Source organism: Mastigoproctus giganteus, chromosome 5 (assembly GCF_048544385.1).
Source record: "Mastigoproctus giganteus isolate SK-2022 chromosome 5, ASM4854438v1, whole genome shotgun sequence".
NCBI lineage: Eukaryota > Metazoa > Arthropoda > Arachnida > Uropygi > Thelyphonidae > Mastigoproctus > Mastigoproctus giganteus.
Window position 1 is genome coordinate 87,570,194 of NC_143579.1, and position 27,470 is coordinate 87,597,663.

At 37.8% G+C, this 27,470-nt stretch overlaps 1 protein-coding gene across 1 annotated transcript in view; it reads right to left on the minus strand.

Annotated features, from left to right (window-relative positions):
• Positions 1–27,470, minus strand: part of LOC150085545 (kelch-like protein 5) — a 380,377-nt gene that overhangs the window by 304,453 nt on the left and 48,454 nt on the right. The window contains exon 2 of the mRNA XM_090373332.1: positions 27,330–27,443. The gene's annotated coding sequence lies outside the window, so the exon portion shown is untranslated. The remainder of the gene's footprint in view (positions 1–27,329; positions 27,444–27,470) is intronic.

Sequence of the window (27,470 nt, forward strand, 5' to 3'; positions counted from 1 at the left end):
ATGAAGAATGACTACTGATAATCAGATCAAGAGTATTGCTCCCTCTTGTTGCCTCACGAACATGCTGACGTAGAAAACAATCATCCAATAAATCCACAAAAGCCTTGCTAGTGTGCGAGTGACCAACCCACAAATTCCAGTCAATATCTGGGAAATTAAAATCCCCCATTATAAGACTCTCTGATTTACTGGCCCACTCTATTTCCCTGTACAATATATTATTATACTCATCAGAGTCATTAGGCCTATAGCACACTCCTACTCTCAATTTTGATTTCCCTATGCTTATGTCACACCAAACTGACTCGACACTGCCCTGTCCATCGATGTCAACTGGCTTCACTTCCTTTGACTTTATGTGTTTCTTAATTAATAGCATAACCCCTCCTGTCCTGTCTATCCTTTCTATATACATTGTATTCCCCAAATTCCAGTTCCGCATTACTTATATCTGTGTGACACCACGTCTCTGATATCCCAACAATATCTGCCTTTGATGTTTTGAGCAATACCTCAAATTCATCAAATTTATTTACCAAACTCCTAGCATTGGTGTACACGCAGGTATACATGCACCTGTTTCTATTCTTAGCTACCCTAACACAACCCATGTGTTTACTTGTAACGCAATGACTACCAGCAGTCTCTGAAATATCCTGCATCTTGTTGTTCAGCCTTCTGCTCATTTGAATAGAAGCAGTGCAAGAATCACTTCCACCTCTGCCAGTGGCTACTGTTAATCTATTAGTCCTTGTATCCCCCCCAACTAGCAGTTTTCCGACCCACCTAACACTGCCTCGACAGCATCAGCAAAAATTCTTGCACCCTTTCTATTTAAGTGTATCCCATTCCTGTAGAAGCAATCTCTCCTGTTAACAAGTACAGTCCAGGCTGAAAAAAAATTCTACCCCTTGAGCCTTGCACAATCCCTCCAGGGCCGAATTGATCGACAAGGCTCTCATCATATACTCCCTCCTATCGTGTCTGGGCAGAATTGCAGACACTTTCAAGTTCAACCCTTGATGCAAGAAAGCAAGATTATGGAGCATCAGCCAAAAAAAAAATTCCTTCCTATTTCACCCATCCGGAGGATCCAAATGTTTGTCTAGTTCAGCCTTCAATTTATTTAAGCTACCAACTTCCACAACAATAGATGGAAGTTTATTCCAGCAATCAACTACCCACTGGCTAAAGGAAAACTTCTGCACATCTGTTCTACAACTGTCTTTCCTCAATTTCAATCTATACCCAACTCAGGTTCTTAATCTCAGCAAGAAGAAGTATCCCATCAGCATTAAGCCTGCTCAAATAATTCAAGGCCTTGTATACCTCAATCAGATCACCTCACAGGTTCCTAAATTCCAGACGCTGAGACTTACAGAATTTAAGCCTCTCTTAGTAAGAGAACCCCTTTGTTCCTTTCACCAATTTGTTGCCCTTCTCTGTACTCGTTCTAGCAACTCTACAACCTTCCTAAAATGAGGCCTACACACCTGTACACAGTACTCAAGGTGTTTTTGTTGTTGTTGTTAAATTTGTTGGTGCATCAGCAACTTAAGCTATAACGCACTGATTACTGTATAATATCTTCTTCATTTGTCTTACGTGTGATATGACTCATATATTGTGACATTTATTTATCAATTTTAGAAAGAGAAAAATGTCATCCATATCTTCACGATCTCCCAGAACACACTGTAATGACAAATGGCTGGAGTTATGAAAATGAGAGAAGAAAGCAGTTTTCCATTCTTTCAGATATAGTGGGCATTCCATGATGATATGTTTTACTGTTAATGAGCATAAGCAGTTACTGCATTGTGGAGGATCATCGTTTGTTAGTAGGTAGCTATGAGTGAGGAATGTATGACCAATGCGTAATCTGGCTAGGATGGTTTCTTCCTTTCTGTTTCGTCTCAGACTGGACTGCCATTGCTTGGGGTCTCTCTTGATTTCAAGAAGTTTATTATTTGCTTGATCTCGCCATATGCGTGTCCACTGTTGTTTATACATCTGTTTGATAATGGATTTATGGTCAATATAAGGAGTCCTGAAATTAGATGGTATCACATTTGTATCACATTTAGCAGCTAAATCTGCTTGCTCGTTTCCTGGTATTCCAATGTGTCCAGGGATCCAACAAAATATTACTAGCTGTCCATGAAGTTCTTGTATCTGTGCCCAAATGTTTTGTACCAGCGGATGACTAGGGAAGAAATTACACTGTAGAGCATTAACAGCACTTAACGAGTCCGTATATATGATGGATTTGGTATACGAGTCTCCTTTGATATTCTCTAGGGCTAGAACAATACCGTATAATTCGGAGGTATAAGTACTGCATTCAGACGGAAGTTGTCTGGAGATGGTGACATTTGGTAATACTACAGCGGTACCAACTTTATTACCAATTTTGGATCCATCTGTATATATTTGAATGGAAGTGCTAAACTCAGAGGAGTGGGTCATATGAATTTGCCTAATGTTGGAATCTGGAAGGTTATTCTTTCCCCATTGCTGAAAGTGTCTATCAATATGTATCGGGGGCATTTGCCATGGTTGGGATTCCATGGAATTTTACTAACATATCCTGAAATATGTTAGTAAAATTCAGGTCCCAGCTTGTGATAAGGCCTTGAAGCCTAATGCCAGATGGTTTATTGAGCCGTGGTTTACTTTCATAAAGTTTACTCCATTTGGGCATAGAGAGATTAGCATTAGTAGAGGCATTTGATGCAAGAAAGCAAGCTTATGCAGCATCAGCCAAAAAAAAAAAAAAAAAGAGAGATATTGCCATATGGGATGATGTGGAAGACTGCTGATTTTGGCTGTGTAATTTAGTAACAGGACTTGTCTTTGAAGATGTAGAGGTGGCGCATAGGCTTCGGTATATAGGCTTAAGATTGGTTAAGTACGAAAAGCCCCCAGTGCAACTCGTAGGGCACTATGGTGTACAGTATCGAGCCATTTCAGTGCACTCGGTCTGGCCGAGTCATATGCAGGAGACCCATAGTCTAACCTGGATCTAATCAGCGAGCGATATAGCTGTAGCAACACGTAGCGATCTGCACCCCATGACATAGAAGAAATTACTCTGAGAAGATTTAGTTTTCTTAGACAACTTGTACAAATATGTTTTATATGTTCTAGGAAGTTTAATTTTTTATCAAATATTACACCAAGGAATCTAACACTAGGCTGGAAAGTAATATGATGAGAATCTAACTGTAGGTCTGGATCAGGATGTAAAGAACGTTTGCAACAGAAGTGTACAGCAGTTGTTTTTGGTTTAGAAAGTCGATATCCGTTGTTTTTGGCCCAAGAGACTATTTTGTTAATGGTACCTTGTAGTTGTCTTTCAATTAGTCGCATATTTTGAGATTGACATGAGATGGCAAGATCGTCAGTGTATAGGTATGCATCAACTGTATTAGATATACACCTGGCATACCTAATACAGTTGACATAATCCTAATGGCAAAGAGTGAGGCGCTCAACACTGAATCTTGGGGAACTCGCTCTTCTTGTACATATGCTCGAGACAATGATGAATGGAATCGGATCTGAAACGATATATTGCCTAGAAAGTTCTTAATGAATATCGGAAAATGACCCCGAAGTCCACATTTATGTAGGTCCTGAAGAATCCCATATCGCCAAGTTGTATCGAAGGCATTCTCTATGTCAACGCATATCATGACTAGGTGCTCATTTCTGAGGAAAGCGTTCCGGATATTTGTTTCTGCTTTGATAAGGAGATCAAGTGTAGATCTTCTTCTCCGGAAGCCATGCTGGTTTGGACTTAGAATGTTTTCTGTTTCTAGAAACCATGTTAGTCTAGCGTTAACTATTTTTTCCAATGTTTTTCCCAGACAACTGGTTAGAGAAATAGGGCGGTAATTTCTGGGATCTGTGTGGTCTTTTCCTGGTTTTGGGAAAGCTAGCACATAAGAATGACACCAGCTAGCAGGGTAATACTCCTCTAGAAAAATTCTGTTATACAGTTGTAATAGGGCAGTTAACGAATCCTCACTTAAATGACAGATCATGGTGTAAAAATTCCATCGGGGCCTAGAGCACTGTTCTTCAATCGGGAGAGTACACTGCGCAATTCAATCATGGTCAGAGGTAGGTTATATGAATATGGGACAGCAGTATTAAATTTTAGTTTGTATTTTTCTGTCTGAGATTTTACCAACTGAAATGCTGGTTCATATGTGGTAACAGCTGAAAGTGTTTCAAATGAAGTACCTAAGACATTGGCAATCTCTACAGGTTCAGAAATTTCCTTCCCTCTTACAAGTAGAATAGGAGAAGTTGTTTGCGAGTATTTGCCATTAATTCGTTTGATTTTTTTCCAGATTACATAAGTATCTGTGGATCTGTTTATGGTGCAAGCGTAACGTGCCCATGCTTCTTTTTTACTCTCTCGTCTTATATGACGAGCTTTAGCTCTGGCTCTCTTAAACTGTAGGAGGTTGGCTGTGGTTGGATATTTTCGAAACAGATTCCAGTACTTATTCCTTTCTTTTTTAGCATTGTTGCATGCTTCGTTCCACCACATTTTTGGATGAAGCCGGATTTTGGATGAAGGTTTTGGAATAGCAGCCTCCGATGCTTTCATTATTTTTCGTATAGTATATATTTTTGACAAATGCAAAGTACTGCATATGGGCAGAAGTAACCCCAGAGAAACGTACCAACTGTGTGGTACTACACTTAAGGTGGTAGAAAATGAAAAAGACCTGGGAGTAATTGTGCAGTCAGATATGAAGTTTTCTGAGCAATGCAGACAGGCTGCAAGGGCAGGTCATGGGGTTTTGTCAATGATATATAGGAATTTTGCTAGCAGGGAAAAGGAGGTGATTGTCCCTCTGTATAAGGCAATGGTCAGGCCACGCCTTGAGTACTGCATACAGGTCTGGAGGCCTCATTTCAGGAAGGATGTAGATTTGCTTGAGCATGTACAGAGAAGGGCAACAAGATTGGGAGGGGAATGAAGGCATCCTCTTACCAAGAGAGGCTTAAGTTCTGCAAATTGCAGTGGCTGGAGACTAGGCACCTGCGCGGTGATCTGATTGAGGTGTATAAGGCCTTGAATGGGTTGAGCACGCTGAATTCTGATGGGATCCTTCCACTTGTTCAGATTACGAACCTAAGGGGGCATAAATCCAAATTAAGAAAGGACAGAGGTAGAATAGATGTGCGGAAATTTGCCTTTAGCCACCGGGTGGTTAATTGCTGGAAGAAACTTCCATCTGTCGTTGTAGAAGTTGATAGGTTGAATAAATTTAAGGAGGAACTGGACAGACATTTGGAGGGAATGGTGTGATTTTTTTTTTTTTTTTTTTGGCTGATGCTGCATAAACTCATACACTTGCTTTCTTGCATCACATGCTACTACTACTACCTGACTACAGAATCAATTGTGAGGGTTGTAATGGCGGAAGTATCTATTCGAGCTATTTCCTGGTATTTAGTCCAGTAGGCCTTTTCAAATTTCCAGATTGTCCTAATGTCTCTCTGGGGAGGAGAACTTGAGCTGAAAGTACAGATGATAGGAAAGTGATCGCTACCACAAGGATTATCAGTAACAGTCCAGTCTATGATAGGAAATATTGCTGGAGCATATTGAAAGATCAATAGCTGAACTTGAACCAGATGGAAAGTGTATACATGTGTGATCACCAGTGTTTAGAATAGTTAGATTATGTTTATCTAAAAATTTTTCTATTATCTGTCCTCTAAAGTCAAGATGTTGGGAACCCCATAGGGGGTGATGGCCATTCTAGTCACCCATAATACAAAAGGGAACAGGTATTTGCTTTACTATATCATCTAAATCATCAAGGCTGTATGTATGGTTTGGCGATAGATACAGCGAAACTAATGTTACTGTTATACCAATGGTGACATGAACTGCAACCGCCTCTAAAGATGTTTGCATGGGGATAGGTCTACAGGGAACTACAGAGTTCACTATGACTGCTACTCCTCCATGAGCTGAATTAGAGGAACTTCTATCTTTTCTATATATAGTATAATGCTTAATTGTCATAGATACTGTATTTGTGAGATTGTTTTCTTGAATACTGCAACAGGGTTATATTTACTTAACAGAGCGTAAAAGTCATCTACGTTAGCACGGAGCCCACGGCAATTCCACTGAATAACTGTACTCATTGTTTGGTTTTAACAGGTGGCTGCTAACATCTGTGAAGTAGTCTGCTTACGCCTGTCTATTTTTCCCTTTTCCTTTGAGAAAACTGGTCTGCCTGTGTCGATGTCATCTTCTGGATGAATTTCAAGAATTGTATCGTCTTCGCCTGCTTTTTCATCGATGCCCATGGTATCAGATCTCAGTTTGTATTTATCACTTCTTTCAGAGCTCTTGATTTGTTCTTTCTGTTGCTGTTTGGGATTCTTATCTGGAGGTACTGTTACTACTGGTGTATTTACTTCTTGAGTTACATATCTGGAGGGAAAGTGTTCCTTTGATGAAGAAAGTACTGATTTAGCCCAACCAGATATAGAGATATTTGGAGGGACTGAGCAGTCAGTTTGAGTTCATACTGAGCGTAGTCGTTGAGTAATTGAGCCATAAGTAGATGATTTAACAGGAATTGTAAATTGTTTTTTTGCCTCTTGATATGATGCTCTATTTTATGCTCTATTTTATGTTTCTGAATATTCTTCTCTCGTTTCCATTGATCGCAGTCCTTAGAGAAGACAATGATTTCCATGGCAATCAGGACAGTTTTGAGTTTCCTTGTTATAATCAAATGTTTGAGAACGAGAGTAGTCTGTACGGACGTAGCTTATTGCCGCTCCTGGAACAGAGAAGTTTTTTCTGATTTATTTTCTGTTTTATTAGCTTAAATTGGCATTTTAACTTATTTTCTAGAGTAACTTTATATTCCTAGTTATGATACTTAGTTTAAAGTTTAACTTAGATAGACATTTTGTAGGGATTACTTAGTATCGGTAAGGGTATCAAATCCAGGTGTTACAAGTTGCAGCTCCGTTGAACGAGAGCTTTTTTTTTAACCATATTTAGCCGATTTATTAACCAATTGTTATATCAAATTATTTTCTGTAAGTAGCTAGTCAGGATCCTTAGTTTATTTTGAATTGAGACAGCGAGATTTGGAAGTTAATCAATACTTAAGTGTCCATAGATTTACCGTTTGTAAATTGCCACCATTGTTACGCGATACAAAATATTTCGAACTAGATAGCGTAAGCTTAGCATAGTATAGTACATAATATAATATTGTCAATTAATCAGTAAATCTATTAATCTTGTTGAACTTCATTTTCAATTAAATTGTACTTTTAACTATATACATATAGTTAGATTACAACTTATATTACGTAACATAAATAATTAGCAAAAATAAATAATTAATACTTAACTTGATACAGAAGTTATATAAAGGGATTTCGTAGATAACATTCGATACTGAAACATAAATATAGCGTTATAACTATGTTGGGATACAAGTTTAGGGTTTTAATTTTGTACTGAAATTGAAATTTTATTGAAATTAAATCGAAATCATGACTCAGACCAGAGCAGCAAAGCAAAAGGCTCAAGCTAATGGAAGTGCTGTGGCTCAGGGGAGAACTGAGTGGGGGGGACATTTGCCCTCTGAATCACAGCCTTTTAAAATGCACTATTTGCTTGATGTTTGTGGAGCAGTCAGGTAAGGGACATGATACTGCCATGGGGGATGTCTTTGTATGTGTGCGATGCAAAGAGTGTAAGGAAATCAGGCGACAACTCAGCGTTATTATGGACCTATATGAGAGCTTGAAGTACAGGGTAGAGGGTAGATGCCCTCGAAGGATTAAAAGTGAGGGGCCCATCAAGCTCTCAGCTGCCCACACCAATGCCAGAGCTTGCATTTGGGCTTCGTGCAACACAGCGGCAACTCCCAAGGCAGAATGCACTGGTCCCAAAGGAACTAGTAGTTGTTGGTGACTCTAATGTCAGGGGAAACATGCTTTGTAAAAAGGATAGGTGGAACAGGACCAGGGTATGTCTGCAAGGGGCAAAGGTTGATGACGTTGTAGAGCGGATATCATCTTTTAACGGCACAAAAGGTGATATACAGTGAAACTTCTCTTTAACGGACAGCCATGGGGAACCAAAATGTGTCCGTTAGAGAGAAGTGTCCGCTAACAAGAAGTCTGAGAGAGAAAAAAAAAAAGAAAGAAAGAAAAATCGTTAAACGTTTAATGTAAAATTAAATTAAAATATATACAGATTTTGAACAATATTTTGTAATATTGTAAATAATATACATACAATTGTGCTAACTTTTGTAAATAATATACATACAATTGTGCTATGCATATTATGACTTTATCTTAACAAAAATACATACAGTAATCACTTATTTTCTTCTGCACCTTCTTCCAGCTGATAATTTTGTTTTCAACATTTGTTTGGAGTGAAGAAACCATCGAAAGTCCTTCAGTATCTTCTTCAGCAGTGAAAAACATTTTTAAACGATTGATTTGTATGAGCGTTTCTTCTATTTTCATCGATGGTTCGTCGTTAATATGTTCTTCGACAGAATGACCTCCTTCCATTTCTTCATCCTCATGAGGAACTTCTTGAAAAATATCGATGATAATGTCTTTGCTATCTATAGCACCATCTTCTGTAGTGAGGTTCCAGTCTATATCTTTGTAGCCAGAGTCACTTGTAGCTGAAGTATCGTACATTATCAATAGATGTTGAAGTTCTTGTTCTTCTTGGTGCTCCACTTTGCTGTTCACAACTTCAATTTTTCCGTTTGAGAAGGCAGACTTTACAAAACAGTTCACGACAGTTTGTTTTCTAATTGCTTTTACTGAAGAGGAAATCCATTGAATCGCATCAAGAATACTGATTTTCTTTGCAAGGTCACTCGCACATGTTACATTGTTGATATTTGCAATGAGATGTCTTAAAACACGTTTTCTATAGTGAAGTTTAAAATTTTTTATTGTCCCTTGATCCAAGGGCTGATACTCTGCAGATGTGTTTGGTGGCAGAAAAACGATTTGAATATTGGACAATTCAATGTGTGGGTGAGATGCAGCATTATCCATGAAAAGAATAATTTTTTTTGTTTTGACGAATCTTGTTTTGGTTAAAGTGACTTATCCATTCGCTCATGATATCTCGTGCATCCACGCTTTTTTATTAGACTTCCAGTCAACATTCAAAAGATTCAACTTTATGCCCCTTGAAACAACGATCATTTTGTGGTTTTCCTATAACAAGAGGTTGTTCAAAGTCTCCCAGCATATTTGTACACAATAGTACAGTCAAGCGTTCCATAGAAATTTTTCTGCCCTGGCACTTTTCGTTTTTTAGACTCACTGTTTTTTCAGGAAGAGCTTTAAAAAACAACCTTGTTTCGTCACAGTTGTAAATATCCTTAGCTTCTAAATCACGAATAAATCTTCCAATTTGACGGTCCTCCAAAGCCTCTTCCCTAATAATAGGCCATTAATGGGAATTTTTTTAGCACATTCGCGACAAAACCACTCATAAGTAACATTGTCAATTTGAAGTCCAACAGTTTTCGGGAATGATTTTTGAACCTGATCATTTCCGTGTTGCCAAAATTGTTTGAGCAGTTCATTTTTTTTCTTTAGGATGTCGCTTACCTGCGTCTTCCCGATTTTGAATTTTGCAGCGAGATTGCGAACACTGTTTTTTTGCCGATCATACACATTAATGAGTTCGACTTTATCTTTTAAAGTAAAATGTTTACAAGAAGGCATTGTTCACTTCACACGATACTTAACAAAACTGAAAAGATGAAAGGCCGACCATATTTTCCCCCCCCTGCACACACCAAATTCATCAGAAGTTTTACACGTGCCTTAAAATTCTTGAAAAAGGGTTTAGAACCGCGACGTAAACCTTTATAAAATTCGGAGAATCGGAAATAGAAAATAAACACACGATTGAGGCAATACGTGGAAGAAAAGTTCCTAGAAAAAGGGCCGCGAGCTCGCCCGCTGTCCGTTATGGGGAGATCAAATTAAGTGCTAATCTAAACAAAACAGTGCAGATTGCCTGTCCACGTCCGTTACAGAGAATGTCCGTTAGACAGAAGCTGAAAACACGTTAAAACCAATGGAGGTGAGTTGGAAAACGGACATCTCTCTACAATGGAAAATGTCCATTGTAGAGAGATGTCCGTTAACGAGAGGTGTCCGTTAGGAGAAGTTTCACTGCAGTTGTACACGTTGGCATTATTGATATTAAGAGTAGGAGACCGGCTAAATTACTTAACAAGTACAGGTCACTGTTGAAAAAAAGCCGTGAAAAGTGTCTGCAATTCTGCCCAGACACAATAGCAGGAAGTATATGATGAGAGCCCTGTCAATCAATTCGGCCCTGGAAAGATTGAGCAAGGCTCAAGGGGTAGAATTTTTTTCAGCCTGGTCTGTACTTGTTAACAGGAGAGACTGATTCTACAGGGATGGGATACACTTAAATAGAAAGGGTGCAAGAACTTTTGCTGATGCTATCAAGGCAGCGTTACGTGGGTTGGAAAACTGCTAGCTTGGTGGGACACAAGGACTAATAGATTAACAGTATCCACTGGCAGAGGTGAAAGTGATTCTTGCACTGCTTCTATTGGAATGAGCAGCAGCCTGGAAAATAAGATGCAGAATATTTCAGAGACTGCTGGGAGTCATTGAGGTACAAATAAACACATGGGTTGTGTTAGGGTAGCTAAGAAAAAGAACAGGTGCATGTATACTTGCGTGTACACCAATGATAGGAGTTTGGTAAATAAATTTGATGAATTTGAAGTATTGCTCAAAGCATCAAAGGCAGATATCGTTGGCATATCAGAGACATGGTGTCACACATATAAGGAATGCAGAACTGGAATTTGGGGAGTACATGTCTACAGAAAGGATAGACAGGATAGGAAGGGAGGAGGGGTTCTGCTATTAGTTAAGAAACACATAAAATCAAAGGAAGTGAAACCAGTCGACATCGCTGGACAGTGCAGTGTCGAGTCAGTTTGGTGTGATATAAGCATTGGGAGATCAAAATTGAGAGTAGGAGTGTGCTATAGGCCTAATGACTCTGATGAGTATAATAAGAAACTGTACAGGGAAATAGAGTGGGCCAGTACATCAGAGAGTCTTATAACGGGGGATTTTAATTTCCCACATATTGACTGGAATTTGTGGGTTGGTCACTCACACACTACCAAGGCTTTTGTGCATTTACTGAATGATTGTTTTCTAAATCAGCATGTTCGGGAGGCAACAAGAGGGAGCAATACTGTTGATTTGATTATCAGTAGCGATTCTTCATGCATTAAAGAATCTGCAGATACAGGAACCACTAGGTGGCAGTGATCACAGTGTGCTGAAGTGGGATTTACTCAAGGAGGTAACTACCATCAGGCGTAAAGGGAAGGGTTATTGCTTTCGTAACGGCGACTATGATGGTCTGAGACAGTATTTAAATTCTATACAGGGGGACCAACTGATGATGTTACCAACAGCCAACTCAAAATAGGAAGCATTCAAAGAACTTATCTTGGTAGCTACTAGGCTTTACATACCAACTAAGAAATATTGTTCAAGGTTCAGGCCTAAATGGATTTCAGATGAACTAATGAGACATATGGCAGAGAAGAAAAATGCATGGGATACATATAAATTAACATGTGACACAGAAGCATATGATAGATATAAGATGATCTGTAACCAAGTGACAAAGGAGGTTAGGCAGGCGAAGGCAGATTACGAGAAATCTTTGGCAAGGGATACAAAGAAAAACAGCAAGGAGTTCTTTACTTATGTAAACTCTAGAAGGAAGGGGATGAATCAGATTGGTCCACGATATCGATGGTTCGACTGTTCATGATCCTGCTCAGGTAGCTAACAAACTAAATCAATATTTTGCATCTACATTCACACCTGAGGAGTTATTCAGGAAGGCGAATGCCATAGATGAAGTAAACACTGGCAGTGAGCTAGATGATCTTGTAATAATTGAGAGTAAAGTGGAGAAGAAATTGTTGAAGATAAATACAAGAAAGGCACCTAAGGTGGATGGGATCTATCCAGTTATTTTAAAGGAGACAGCAAACGAAGAAAGCAATCCATTAGGCATAATTATGAGAGCTTCCTTGGACTCATGGAAGGTACCCCAATTCACAAAGGAGGATCAAAGGCTGACACAAGTAATTATAGACCTGTGAGTTTAACTTCTGTTCCAGGAAAATTAATGGAAGCATTGGTTAAAGAAGCGCTGCAGGGTCATCTTGACAAGAATTCAGTTACAGCTCAGACACAGCATGGTTTTGTTAAGGGAAGGTCTTGCCTGACCAATTTGATTGGATACTATGATGTAGTCACAAAAGAATTGGATGCAGGGAACAACTTTGATATTATATATTTGGATCTTAGAAAGGCTTTTGATAATGTTGCACATGGAAGACTGCTGCACAAATTGGAGCAGTGTGGCATTGGTGGCAAATTGTTGCTATGGATAAAGGGATGGTTGAGTGGCAGAAGACAGAGGGTGGTAATTAATGGACACTGCTCATCGTGGACTAATGTTATTAGTGGAGTCCCTCAGGGTTCAGTGTTGGGTCCATTGTTGTTTTCTATATTTATAAATAATATTGATGATGGTATATCAAGCTTAATGTCCAAGTTTGCAGATGATACAAAGGTTAGCAGGGTTGTTAAGGATGCTACTGATGCTATGCTGCTGCAACAGGATCTGGAAAGGTTGAGCAGATGGGCTGAGAGGTGGCAAATGAAGTTTAACATTGACAAATGTAAAGTACTACATAGGGAAAACAGCAACCCCAGAGCAACATATCAACTCTGTGGTACTACACTGACAGTGGTGGAGAATGAAAAGGACCTGGGGGTAATTGTCCAGCAGATATGAAGTTTTCTGAGCAGTGCAGACAGGCTGCAAGAGTAGCTCATGGTGTCTTATCAATGATATACAGGAATTTTTCTAGCAGGGATAGGGAGGTGATTATTCACTTGTATAACGCAATGGTCAGGCCGCACCTTGAGTACTGTATACAGGTCTGGAGGCCCCATTTCAAGAAGGATGTAGAGCTACTGGAACGAGTACAGAGAAGGGCAACAAGGTTAGTGAACGAAACGCAGGGTTGCTCTTACGAAGAAAGGCTTAAGTTTTGCAAATTACAGTGTCTGGAGTCTAGGCACCGGCGAGGTGATCTGATAGAGGTGTACAAAGCCTTGAATGGTTTGAGCATGTTCAATGCTGATGGGATACTGCCTCTTGCTCAGAATAATCACCTGAGAGGGCATAAATTCAAATTGAGGAAAGACAGATGTAGGATAGATGTGCGAAAATTTGCCTTTAGCCAGCGGATAGTTGGTTGGTGGAACAGACTTCCATCCCTTGTTGTGGAAGTTGATAGCCTAAATAAATTTAAGGCTCAGCTGGACAGGTATTTCGAAGGAACGGAGGGGTGAAGTGGAAGGGTTTTTTTTTTTTTTTTTTTTTTGGCTGATGCTACATAAGTTTGCTTTCTTGCATCATATGTCTCTACTAATACTAATGCAATTGGTATGTATGTGTTCTTTAGAACCACAATCAGCATAAGTGACTACACCTTCTGCATACAGTTTGCAAATGACCAAATTTTTGGCATTTGAAGCACCATACCGGATTGGAAATGTATGGTCGAACATGACATCTGAGGTATCCAGCCTTTATAGTTGTGGGGAGAATCGGTGTTTTAAAAGTCAGTATAACTGTCTGAGTAGGGACAAGCTCTTTTGATCAAAATTCTTTTGGCGTGGATTACATTTTGGTTGTTTAATTCATGGACAAGTTCATCTTCCGATACAGTTAGGAGATCCCATTCTGATATTACCCCTTTAGAGGAGTTCAAGGTGGCATGTAATCTTGAAAATCCCACAAAGGTTATTGAAACCTTGAAATATGTAACCTTGAAATATATGTAACCTTTGGGGGAATTCCACCAAAGGTAGAAATTTTCAGGAGTCTCTCTGCATGTCTATGTTCATTCATCTCCACTAATAAATCTCCAGATCCTAATCGACGAACCATTTTTGGAGGGTCAGCCACATTTTCGAGACATTTCTGAATCAAAAATGGAGATAACTTACTCAGTGGTTGGTCTGTGGAGGAATGCAATATTAAAAAGAGAGGAGCAGAATAATCTGTCCCTTTTTTTTTGTCTCTTGGCATGGGTTTAAGGGATGGGTTTAAGTCATGATACGGGTCATACCTATCTAGATCTGGTTCAGTAGATCCGCAACTGGACTGTTTTGTGTTTTCCATCACTGCTCCTTTTAGCCCTGGGAGAGTGGATTTCTTCTCCCAGACTTCCAGCCCTGCCACGTGGAGGCAGGAGCGGTGCCACCAGTGACCAAGCGATAAAGAGATTAGTTGTTAGTGTGTTAATAAGTTATTCCTATATACAAAAAGAAAGGTGTCTTGCCTTTCTGTCAAGTGAGCTAACTTCTTTACTTCAGAAGTGCAAAATTAAATAACTTCAGAAAAATAACACTATTCTATAATCAACCGCTCTTTTAAGTAAATCGCTCTCAAAATCGCTTAGGAATCGCTATAGTCACTCGCTTGGCACTCGGGGCCATTCAAGTGTGGCCTGACCATTGCCTTATACAAAGGTATAATCACGTCCTTGTCTCTGCTAGCAAATTTCCTATATATCCTTGACAAAACTCCATGACCTCCTCTGGCAGCTCGTCTGCACTGCTCAGGGAACATCATATCTGACTGCACAATTACCCCCAGATCTTTTTCATTCTCCACCTCCCTGCATGTAGTACCACACAGTTAGTGCATTTCTTTTGGATTACTGTTACCCATATGCAGTACTTTGCATTTGTCAATATTAAACTTCAGTTTCCAAGTCTCAGCCCATCAACCTAACTTTTCTATATCCTGTTCCGGTTTGTTTGTTATATGGTTTTTAGGAGCATTAGCAACTAAGGCCATATTGCTCCGGGGATTCCCACCTTTCCACATCCTCCGTATTTGGTGGTCACAGGCTCAAACCCTGGTCTAATCAAAAAGCATGCTCCTACCCACCTGGCTGCGGAGGCGCCCCTGTTCCAGTAGCATCTGTCTTTACTATCATTAACAACCCTGCCAACCTTTATATCATCTACAAAGTTGGACATTAAGCCTGATTTACCTTCACTTATATCATTAATAAACACACAAAACAAAAATTTGCCCAGCACCAAGCCTTGGGAGACTCCACTAATAACATTAGGCCACGTAGAGCAGTGTCCATTTATTACCACTCTCTGCCAGCTCCCACTCAACCATCCCTTTATCCATTGCAGCAACTTGCCCTTAATGCCGTACTGCTCCAATTTGTACAGCAGTCTTCCATGTACAATAGTATCAAAAGCTTTCCTGAAATCCAAGTACAGTCAATTCCGGTACATTGGGAGACATCGGGGACTAGTGCATTTTGGCCCGATTAAGCGACTGCCCCAATTATCCGAAGTTTCACGTAAATAGTTAAAAATACAATGTATCCCCCCCCCTTTTGCAATTGGTTCACTGTACAATCAAATCATGTTACGATGGATTCACCATAGTAAAGTACTATTCAATATACGATGTGGAGTAAGCGGTGGTCATTTTGATCACATTTGTGAATTGAATTTTAATTCTATTAAACAGCGATTCTAATTAGCAAAAATAGGAGGAATATTATCCACAGGCTATAAAAGTAAAGATATATTAAGCACAAATTCCCTTAATTACCTTACCAATTAAAAAATTAAATGATACCCTAAAATCGGAAGAATATACGTGATAATCGGAATAATTAATACGTACTGTAATAGGTACATAACTAACCAGTTGACATTTCTGTTCACTGACATTTGTGGGTGGGGGTTAAATTTTAAAACAGTAACAAGATAAGCAATCAATAACAAAGGACACGGCACACACAAATTGCAAGTAACACGATAAGCGCAAGTCAGAACGGAGTAGAGTTACAAAGCTTTAAAAAGAATAAAGAGAAGATCTGAAAATTAATGTTTTTTTATAAGATTGAAGATTACATGGAAGTGTAAACACATTTTACCATAATAACCTACAGAATTCCAGCTGTCGATATTATCGCAAATTCAGTAAGATTGAGTTTACTATCCATTTATGATAGATTGCACTAGAAAAGCCCAATAAACAGGCGACTGCTAATTGTTTTTATTGTTTTATGGTTGTGACCTCCAGAAATCGGACCGAACCACGTGGTTTGGTTGGAGACAATCATAGGGTGATTGTCTCCTGCCCTGATTAAACGGCATGTTGTCCCAATTAAGCGAAGTAAACCCTGGCTATTTTCTCAATTGGGTTCTGTTTTTTAAGATTTGCCCCAAATAAACGGCTGCCCCAATTAACCGGTGGCCCAAATAGCCGGAATCCACTGTATATGATTTCAAAATTACTTTTTGCATCCAGTTAGTATGTGACCACATCATAGTATCCAATCAAATTTGTCAGACCAGACATCCCCGTAACAAACCTATCCTGTGTCTGAACTATTAATGCAGCCTTGTCTAGGTGATCTTGCATCAATTCTTTAACCAGTGACTCGATTATTTTCCCCAGAACAGAAATTAAACTTACAAGTCTATAATTATTTGCATCACCCTTTGAACCTCCTTTGTGAATTGGGGATACATTTGCACATCTTCAGTCCATGGGGTCCTCCCCTGAATCTAAGGATGCCCTAATAATTATGGTTAAGGGTTTGCTTACTTCCCTCTCTCCCTCCTCCAATATAACTGGATAAATTCCATCTGCTTCAAGTGCCTTTTTTATATTTAACTTCAACAATTTCTCTCTCTCCACTTTGCTGTCCGTTATTACAAAATCATTTAGCTCGCTGTTAGAGGGTAGTAAAATTCTGTCACACTAGAATTCCTCAAGTGTGAATGTAAATGTAAAATACTCATTCAGTTTGTCAGTTATCTGAGTAGGATCATCAAGAGTCGAACCACCAACATCAAGTGGACCAATCTGATTCATCCCCTTCCTTCTAGAGTTTACATATATAAAGAAGTCTGTTGTTTTTCTTTGCATCCTTTGCCAAGGATTTCTCATAAACAGTCTTCACTTGCCTAACCTCCTTTCTGACTTGATTACAGACATGCTTATATCTACATAGGCTTCTGTGTCACCTGTTAATTTATATGCATCCCACGCATTTTTATTCTCTGCCACAAGGCTCATTAATCAATCTGACATCAATTTAGGCCTAAATCTTGAACGGTATTTCTTAGTTGGTATAAAAAGCATAGTAGCATCAAAGATTAATTCCCTGAAGGCCTCCCATTTATAATCCACTGTTTTTAACATCATCAGTTGATCCCACTGTACAGATTTCAAAAACTGCCTGAGACCACTGTAGTCACCTTTATGAGAACAAAAACTCTTCCCTTTACCCTTGATGGTAGTTATATCTTTAAGTAAATCCCACGTTAGAACACTGTAATCACTGTCACCTAGTGGTTCCTTTATCTGAAAATTCTTAATGCATGAATAATCACTGCTGAAAATCAAATCAAGAGTATTACTCCCTCTGGTTGCCCCTCAAACAACGTTGCTGTAGAAAACAATCTTCCAATAATTCCACAAAAGTTTTACTAGCGTGCGAGTAACCAACTCACAAGTTCCAGTCAATATCTGGAAAGTTAAAATCCCACCTTTCCAAGACATTCTGATTTACTGGGCCCTCTATTTCTCTCCACTTTCGTTTTACTCTTCAGAGTCATTAGGCCGATAACACACGCCTACTCTTTTTCCCTTTCCCAGTGTTAATGTCACACCAAACAGACTCAACATTGCACTGTCCACCCATGTCAACAGCATGTACTTCATTTATGTGTTTCTTAAGCAACAGCATAACCCCTCCTCCTTTCCTACCATGTTTATCCTTTCTGTACACATTGTACTCCCCAAATTCCAATTCTGCACTGCTTATATCTGTGTGACACCATGTCTCTGATATCCCAACAATATCAACATTTGATGCCTTGATCAGCACTTCAAATTCATCAAATTTATTTACTATACTTCTAGCATTGGCGTACATGCAAGTATACATGCACCTGTTCTTACTCTTAGTTACCCTAACATAGCCTATGTATTTACTTGTTCCATGATGACTCCCAGCAGCTCTTGAAATCCCCAGCAACTTGCTCTCTAGGCTGCTGCTCATTATAATAGAAGCAGTACAAGAATCGCTTTCGCCTCTGAATGCAGCTACTGTTAATCTATTAGTCTGTGAATCCCCCAACCTAGCAGTTTTCCGACCTACCGAACACTGTCTCGATAGCATCAGCAAATATTCTTGCACCCTTTCTATTTAAGTGTATCCCATCCCTGTAGATGCACACTCCTGTTAGCAAGCACAGACCACGCTGAAAAAAATTCTACCCCATGAGCCTTGCACAATCTCTCCAGGGCTGAATTGACTGACAAGGTTCTCATTGCATACGCCCTGCTCTCATGTATGGGCAGAACTGCAAACACTTTCAAATTCAACCTTAGCTTGCAATTTTTTTTCAACACTGACCTGCACTTGTTAATTAAATCTGCAGATCTCTTACTCTGAAGGTCATTAGCGCCAAGGCGTACAACAATATCACCTTTTGAGCCCATAAAAGATGATATCTGCTCTACAACATCATCAACTTTTCCCCTGGCAGACATACTCTGGTCCTGTTCCACCTATGCTTTTTGCATTCTGATCACCAACGTTAACTAGTTCCTGTGGGACCAGTGCATTCTGCCTTGGAGATTGCCGCTGTGTTGCCTGATGCACAGGAATGAGCTCTGGCATTGAGATAGGCAGCTGAGAGCTCGACTGTTCCCCCATTTGAATTCCTTTGAGAGCATCTACCCTACTCTTCAAATTCTCGTAGATGCCTATCAGAACGCTCAGTTGGCACCTAATTTCTTGACACTCTGCACCTAGACAGACAAAGACATTCTAATTGGCTAGATTATGTCCTATTCCAGAAATTTCCGCAAACATTTCACAAGTTGCACATTTTTTTAGGCTGTGACGCATCGGAGAATCACCTCCTCGGTTTTTTTCCCCGAGCCATTGCACTCTGGCTAATCTGTGAGTGTTGCTTTGCTGCTCTAGTCTGGGTAAAGATTGTTTAAGTACAATTTAACTGACAATGAAATTTAATAAGATAAATTTAATAAGAATAAGATAAGATGATTAATTGATAATACTATACTATACTATACTATACTAAGCTAACAGATTTCTAATACAGTGCAATGTGTTTCGCTATCTAGTTCGTGATAAATGTTGTATTGTATAACAATGGCAGTAAGTTACAAATGGTAAATCTACAGACACCAAGTATTAACTTCCAAAATCGCTATCTAAATTCAAAATAAACTAAGGAGCTTGACTAGGACTATATGCTACTTATAGAAAATAATTTAATATAAAAAGTAAGTCAATAAAATGGCTAAATATAATTAAAAATGTAGTGTTTGCTGGAGCTGCAAAATCTTGTTCAGCATGTGGATACCTTTACCGATACTCGCTTGGTGTCTATGAATTGCACAGATTGCCAAGAAAGCACGAATACAATTTGAGTTATGGAATACTTTTAAAGCAAAAATGACAAAAGCCATGTAAGCATGCATGCCATTAATAAAATCTTGCAGGAAGTAGAGAATGCCGAAATGGATAACTGCAGAGCTGGCATAGGATAGTAAGAGAACAAGGAAAAGTACTGCAGTCTACAACAGGCACAAATTGATCTGTAATAGTACAACACAATAGTACAGCTGATGATGTCAACCAATTCCATGCAATCTACCTTAAGAAAAAATATCAATATGTCAAGCTCATTGCTAAATCCAAATTTGACACCTGGAAGAAATTTGTTCACCATGTTGGTAATCAAAGTCACTGGAACATTGCTTACAAAATTGCTAGAAACAAGTTATATGCACCTATTATCTATAATACTGTTATAAGTAATAACACTGAAACTCTTTCTTGGACAGATATGTAAATTCATGATCTCTTCTTACATGATGATCCCTTTTATATTTGCCCTGTCATAAAGATATTCGATCGCTTAATCTTAATTACTTCACTTCCTTGGTTGCTCCTTTTATGCCTGTTGAATTATCTTCTGCCATTATCAAGATTAAACCTAATGTGTCCTAGTAAAGATCTCATCAAAGGGAAGTTCTTGATAAAACTTCACAAATGTCCAAATGTTCTAAATTTATATAATAAATGTCTACAATGGTCTGTTTTCCCAAATTCCTGGAAATCTGCCATCTTAAGAATTCTGTTGAAACCTGGCAAGTCTCCTAATCTTCCCCAGTCTTACAGACCTATAGCTTTGTTATCAAATTTTGGTAAGATCCTAAAATGTTTTATCTTATATAGAATCCTGGCTTTGCTTCAGGACAGACAGCCATTCTATTAATCAATATGTTTTTTGTTCTGGAGCTGGTGCTAAAGATGCGTTTGTTACTCTTTTGAATCTAATTAATGAATTGTCTTCTAAATACGTCCTGGCAATTTTTATTGCCTTCGAGGGTGCCCTTGAATGTCTTAGAACTCTGAACTGCTCTACTAGCCTATACAATCTTATTAGGAATTATTTTTCAGATAGATATGTTAAAGTTACATAAAATTTTCAACAGCTTCTCGGAAAGTCTTACATGGATGTCCGCAAGAGTATTCTTGGACCCTTATTTTGGAATCTTGTTCTCAACCAATGGGTGCGAAAGGTTTTCCCAAATTATTCATCAGTTGCATATGCAGATGATTTATTTCTTATTTTTTATGGAAATTCTCATCATTCATTAGAAGAAAACACGACTTCTGTTTTCAACAACTTTTTGAATGATCAACACAACATGCTCACTATTTCTCACAGCAAAACTTGTATGATGGTCTTCAAAGGAACCCTTTTGCTCCAAAGGAACCAACAACTTTCCTCTTGTAAAAATTAATGGTAAATCTCTCCCTTTTGTAACTACTACAAAATTCCTTGGATTACTGTTTGATAATCACCTTACCTTTCTTCCATATCTAAATCATCTGTGTGACAAAGTGAGAAAATTTGTCTTTCAAACTGTTCGCATTTCCCGTCATGACTGGGGTCTGAACCATAAGATTTTGCATGCACTCTACAAAGCTGTTATTTTACCATTTACCACTTATGCTGCTGTAGTCTGGTTTAGATGCACTAAATTGATTACAGTTCAGTCTATGCTTGGCTCGATCCAGCACAGTTTTCTCCTAGTACTAGTTAGGGCATGTAGAACTGTCTCCATCTCTACCCAACAAGTTCTATTGAGTTCACTACCTTTAGACTTATATTTAATTTACCACCATGGAATTTCTTATTTCATTCTTAAAGGCCTCCCTGCAGAATTCAATGGAATTTAAATTGACTTGTCCCATAGCCCTAAACAAGAAAAACAATGAATTTTAAAAATTCTTCATGACCACTGGCAACTTCACTGGTCTGATTCCCAAAACGGTTTAACTACAAAATTATTTATTCCAGAAGTTACATTTGTTAATAAAAATACTCATAAATGGTTTTCTCCCAGCATGTTTTCTAGCTTTCTTTTAACAGGACATAGTTACTTAAATTTTAAACCTGCCTATTTCAATCTTTCCAATTCAGAACTTTGTCTTTGCAGTTCTATCGAGGATTCTATTCATGTTCTATCCTTTTTCCCTATTTACAATGAATTTCATTCACAGTTACTGTCTGACACTGGTCCTGTTACTCCCAGTCAGGAAATCTGTCTTCATTTCCTCTTCTACTTTCTTTCAGTCCTTTCAGAATTTCTCACGCTCTGTCTTTCTTAAAAGATTACAGTTATTGTTCGAATTATAAACCTATTTTGTATTTATTGATCAATAAATACAAATACTTAACAAACTTAATATACTTAGGTTTCTTAAATTCATTCATAATTCTCAAATTCTTTCAGAACTTCAGCAAGCTTCTACCCTAAATTTGTTAAATTCTTAATTTTAATTTAAATATCCAAAAATTTACTTGTTGCAATCAGTCTGGTAGCAAAAATTGTATAAGCAATAACATTCATCTCAGCTGTTTGCTCCATATATTATTTTTTTTACTGTGAAATTTGACATTTCATTAACATGCTCATATAATGTAAATAGTGATTAAGTTATATTTAAATAACATCTGTTTTCTTTAGAATTTTGTGGTAACATATGCTCGTTACCACCTAAATTGCTTATTTTATTCTAATCACAACTCGAACATTGTGAAATCTAATGGATAATAACATAATTTATGTCATTATCTTGAAAAATTTAGTGTGTGAACACCTGTTCATGTCTGGAACTGATTTGACATTTATTAACTTTAATGGTTAATTCTTCCTTTTTTTTTTTTTTTTTTTGATGAATATATAATAATTTCTTTGTATAATTATTTGTATAATTGTATGTAATTCTGTACATTTTTGTATATTTCGTATCTGTATAATTTTGTATATTTCATATCTGTATAATTTTGTATATTTTGCACCTGTATAATTTTTTTTAATTTTCAGTATAATTTCCTTAGATGCAAACAGTTTGCATAACTAATTGTGTAAGATTGTGTAATTATCAGTATAATTCCTTTTCTTGAAAACAGTTTGAATGATTAACTATTTTAGTTTATCTATCTTAGTATGCAGCTAAACTCCGAATTAACAAAAATATGCAAAGGCAGCATCGTTTAAGTTATATCTCATATTGTGAATACCTTCACAATGAGTTGCCATGATATTGATGATATTGCACTACTTCAAATAAGTAACACTTCACCAAAGAATAAGTCTGTTGTTACTTATTCTCAGTGGATACCACCACCCAGACGGCACCGTTTCAGGGCTATTTTGTATGTGTATGGGATAATGACTCGACTATCCACTTGTCCCTATTAGACTTAGAAAAGAAAAAATGTAGAGGGAAAGTAATAGCAAGAGTGGAAGAGGAAAATAAACGGTGTAGAAGAATGAAAGGGGCAGTAACTCCTTCAACTAACACCACTCAAAAAAAAAAAAACTCCTCGAATAGGCAACACTTCCCCAGTGGAGAAGGCTGTTGTTACCTATTCTTGGAAACTCTGGACATCATCAGACTCCCCCTGGTGCCTTTTCAGGGCTATTTGGCCCTTCTTCGGTGGGTGGGTGGGTGGGTAGGTATCCTAGTGATGCTATGATGACAAAACAGTTATGAAGGATAACTCCACAATATGAGAGATGCCTGATGGTGTATAATATAAATTAAAACTGAAATACATTAAGAGTTTTATCCTCAGACTGTGAGAGATTTAGACAAAGTACAAGTTAGTGCAAATGCACTAACTTGTACTTTGCATCATATTAGTATGCAGCTAAACTCTGAATTAGCAAAAATATGCAAAGGCAGCATCGTTTAAGTTATATCTCATATTGTGAATACTTTCACAACGAGTTGCCATGATATTGCACTACTTTGAATAAGTAACGCGGTATTCACAATATGAAATACAACTTAAACAATTCCGCCTTTGCATATTTTTACTAATTCACGAGTTGCCATGATATTGCAACTACTTCTATTAAGTAACACGGTATTCACGATATGTGATATAACTTAAATGATGCTGCCTTTGCACTAACGTGTACATTGTCTAAATCTCTCACAGCCTGAGGCTAAAGCCTTTAATGTATTTCGGTCTTAATTTATATTATACACCATCAGGCATCTCTGATATTGTGGAGTTATACTTAATAACTGTTTTGTCATCATAGCATCACTCGGGTACCTACCCACCCACCGAAGAAGGGCCAAATAGCCCTGAAATGGCACCAGGGAGAGCCTGATGATGTTCGGAGTTTCCAAGAATAGGTAACAACAGCCTTCTCCACAGAGGAAGCGTTGCCTATTCAAGGAGTTTGAGTTTTTGAATGGTGTGAGTTCAAGGAGTTACTGTCCCTTTCATTCTTCTACACCGTTCCTTTTCCTCTTCCACTCCTACTATTACTTTCCCTCTACCTTTTTGCTTTTCTAAGTCTAATAGGGACAAGTGGATAGTCGAGTTATTATACCACACAAATACAAAATAGCCCTGAAACGGTGCTGTCTGGGTGGTAGTATCCGCTGAAAATAAGTAACAACAGTCTTCTCCTTTGGTGAAGCGTTACTTATTCGAAGTAGTGCAATATCATAGCAACTTGTTGTGAAGGTATTCAAATTTTTGAGATATGACTTAAACAATACCGCCTTTGCATATTTTTGCAAATTCAGAATTCAGCTGCATACTAATATGATGCGTTTGAACTAATTTGTACATTGTCTAAATCTCTCGGAGCCTGAGACTAAAGCCCTTAACGTATTTCAGGTTATCTATCTCTAAATGGTTCCTCCATTTTTAAAGAAAATGTAACTCTAAACAAAATTTCCTTCAATTTGAATCCCTAATTTAACCTGAAATGGTTTCTTTCATGTTTACTTTTGTTTGTCTACCTACAGGCATATCCTCTAACACCACAGCAGAGTTGAATTGACATTCTGGGTGCCATCATTCATCAGACATACTTTATACTTCACTTTACATGTTATAGTACCACGAATAAGATTAGGGAAGCCACGACCGGTTATGAGAACGCATTGGATAAGAGAGCAAAGAATGGGACATGGAATTTTTCATGTATCTGAATACAATGAAGAAGAAAGCTAATTAGATCAAACCCTTGTGCATGGGGGTGGGAATATCTTAGATAACTTAGCTGATGATGCAGATGAATTGAATAGATATTTTGCATTGGTCTTTACTGACGACAGACCCTTCGTGATTCTGAGCCATGTGAAATTAGTGATTTCGTAATTATAGATGACTGTTAATTAGAAAAATCTTCAAGCATAAAGGCAAGTAAGGCTCCCAGAGTTGATGGCATATACCCAGTAGTATTAAGGAAAACCACCAGGGAGTGTACTGAACCATTGAGGTTAATTATGAGGGAATCTTTGGACTCAGGAAGGGGGGGGGGATTTCTTTGGACTGGAGAAGTGCCAACATATCGCTAATATATAAAGTCAGTAAAGAGTGAAGTTGGTAACCACAAACCCATTAGTCTGACTTCAGTAGTAGGAAAAATCTTAGAGGCAATCATTAGCATTAGTAGAAGCATACAATGCAAGAAAGCAAGCTTATATAGCATCAACCAAAAAAATTATGCAAATTTTGCAACTTTTTTTTGTTAAATTATACGTTTTTTTTTTCAATACATCCGTCCTCTTTCTCACATCGAGGGCAGGGGTGCAATGGTGAGTAAAGAAGTTTAAGATAGAATACTATAAGGTTAACTTAAATAAATTAATTAAAGTTTAAAAACAGCTAAAATAAGGGTTAGTATTACTAAAGCTTACAAAGAATTGAAGTTTGTGCTTATCTGCACTCACACCCATGCTTCCAATCATTCTTTCAAACATTTGTTTCACTTATTCAATTCCATTTTCTCTGCATTGCATCCTCAGGCCCCTCAACTTACTATTATTATTCAGTTGGGGTGCAGTCCAAACTGCATGTCTTGCATGCCAGGGAAGTATGCAGTGAGTGCCACAAAATTGTGCGATTTATTATTTTTCTCAATTTTTTAAGGTAAAATGTGAGCGGAAAAAAACGCGTGATTTTAACATTGCAACAAAAACGGGAAATTATTAATAGAATCAGAAAAGGCAAAAATTCAGGAAATCTCTCCAAAGAGTTTAATGTGAGGACTTCAACAATTTATGACATCAAGAAAAATTCCAATGCTATAACAGAATTTGTGTCAATTATGGATAGTGAAAGAGGATCTAGCAGGAAAAAGACTATGTCGAAACCTGAAAATGCCTCTGCAGAGAGTGCACTTTATTTGTGGTCTCTTGAAAAGCAAAGTTTATGTGAACCAGTGTCTGGCCCAATGTTATGTGGAAAAGCATTGGATTTTAATCGAAAATTAAGAGGTAATGAAGATTTTAAGGCAAGAACAGGTTGGCTGAAAAATTTTAAACTGAGACACAGTATATGTGAACTAGATATTCAAGGCCAGAAACTTTCTGCAGACAAATCGGCAGCGCCGTCCTTTAAAAGTAAGTTTGTTTCAGTTATAGCAAATTATGAGGAAGAAAATGTTTATAAATGTTGATGAGATGGGCTTATTATGGAAAGCATTACTGAGAAACACCCTAGCCACAAAAACATAAACCTGCACCAGGTTTTAGGTTGAGAAAAGCATGTTACAATTGCTATGTGTGCAAAGGCTACTGAGACGCACAGATTGTCCGTGCTCGTTATCGATAAGTAGTAAAAACCAAGAGCATTTAAAAATCTTTCTAATTTTCCTGTTTTGTTGTGTTTGTCGTTTGTTATTTGGTTTTTAGGAGCATTAGCAACTAAGGCCATATTGCTCCGGGGATATGCGGTGGTCATTCCCTGACCTTTCCGCATCCTCCGTATTTGGTGCTCGAACATGGGCTCGAACTCCAGTCTAATCAAGAAGCGTGTGCTACGCACTGCTGCTCCTGCCCACCTGGCTATGGAGGCACCTCCTGTTTTGTATAAAAATCATAAAAATGTCTGGATGGATGTTTCTGTTTACAGAGATTGATTTATAATTTTTTTCTTTTTATTTAATTAATCTTAATTATTTAATTTAATCGTAAGGTAAGATTAATTTTATTCAACCTTACCTTACGTTCAATTATCCAGAAAATTTGGCTATCAGGAAGGGGTCTGACATCAATTATTCTGGATAACTAATTCTCTACTGTACTAATTACAAGAGCAAAAGCACTAGAAGAAGTTTTGCACTCGGATGCATAGGAATCATTTTTATCCTATTCAGTAGAGACTCGTATTTTAATACAGAAACTGAAAGAAAAATTCTTTTCTTAAAAAATATTATGAGTGAACAATGATGATTTTAAAGTGCAAGAAGAGTATTTAAAAAAAAAAAAAAAAAAAAAAAAAAAAAAAGCAAGATCAAAATGACCTTGATAAAAGTGCCAACATGTTAAAAGCAACATAATTTGTTAACATAAGTGTAATTTATGGGTGTTTTTAACCTTTTTAAGAAAAGGTTTCAATATTTCACTAAAACAGCTCATGCTAGGTCAACTGAGGTCATAATTTTGACATCAGCATTAAATTCTATATGAATTATCAAAATTTATAAAAGCAATGAAAGCTGAAGTTTTAGTTCAATATTATTAATTTCTTACCTTAAATTGATCACTATAATAAAAACTGCAATCTTCTGTTTAGCAAGTCTTTCAGAGTGATGTAAAGGTGTAACTCTTTGTCAGTCAATACAGAATCACTATGCAAATTAATGCCTGAATACAAATAAGAAAAACACTGGG